Source organism: Schistocerca gregaria, chromosome 3 (assembly GCF_023897955.1).
Source record: "Schistocerca gregaria isolate iqSchGreg1 chromosome 3, iqSchGreg1.2, whole genome shotgun sequence".
Classification (NCBI taxonomy): Eukaryota; Metazoa; Arthropoda; class Insecta; order Orthoptera; family Acrididae; genus Schistocerca; species Schistocerca gregaria.
The window spans coordinates 875,701,431-875,702,201 of NC_064922.1; positions in this window are offsets into that span (position 1 = coordinate 875,701,431).

A 771-nucleotide genomic window follows, 5' to 3' on the forward strand; every position below is an offset into this window, starting at 1 on the left:
CAAAACTCTACCAGCTGGTGAGCAAGATGTATGAGACAGGCGAAATACCATCAGACTTCAACAAGAATATAATAATTCCAATCCTAAAGAAAGCAGGTGCCGACAGATGTGAAAATTACCTAACTATCAGTTTAATAAGTCACAGCTGCAAAATACTAACACAAATTCTTTACAGACGAATGAAAAAACTAGTAGAAGCCGACCTCGGGGAAGATCAGTTTGGATTCCGTAGAAATGTTGGAACACGTGAGGTAATACTGACCGTACGACTTATCTTAGAAGAAAGATTAAGAAAAGGCAAACCTACGTTTCTAGCATTTGTAGACTTAGAGAAAGCTTTTGACAATGTTGACTGGAATACTCTCTTTCAAATTCTAAAGGTGGCAGGGGTAAAATACAATTTGTACGAAAACCAGATGGCAGTTATAAGAGTCGAGGGACATGAAAGGGAAGCAGTGGTTGGGAAGGGAGTGAGACAGGGTTGTAGCCTCTCCTCGATGTTATTCAATCTGTATATTGAGCAAGCAGTAAAGGTAACAAAAGAAAAATTTGGAGTAGGTATTAAAATTCATGGAGAAGAAGTAAAAACTTTGAGGTTCGCCGATATCATTGTAATTCTGTCAGAGACGGCAAAGGACTTGGAAGAGCAGTTGAACGGAATTGACAGTGTCTTGAAAGGAGGATATAAGATGAACATCAACAAAAGCAAAACGAGGATAATGGAATGTAGTCAAATTAAATCGGGTGATGCTGAGGGAAATAGATTAGGAA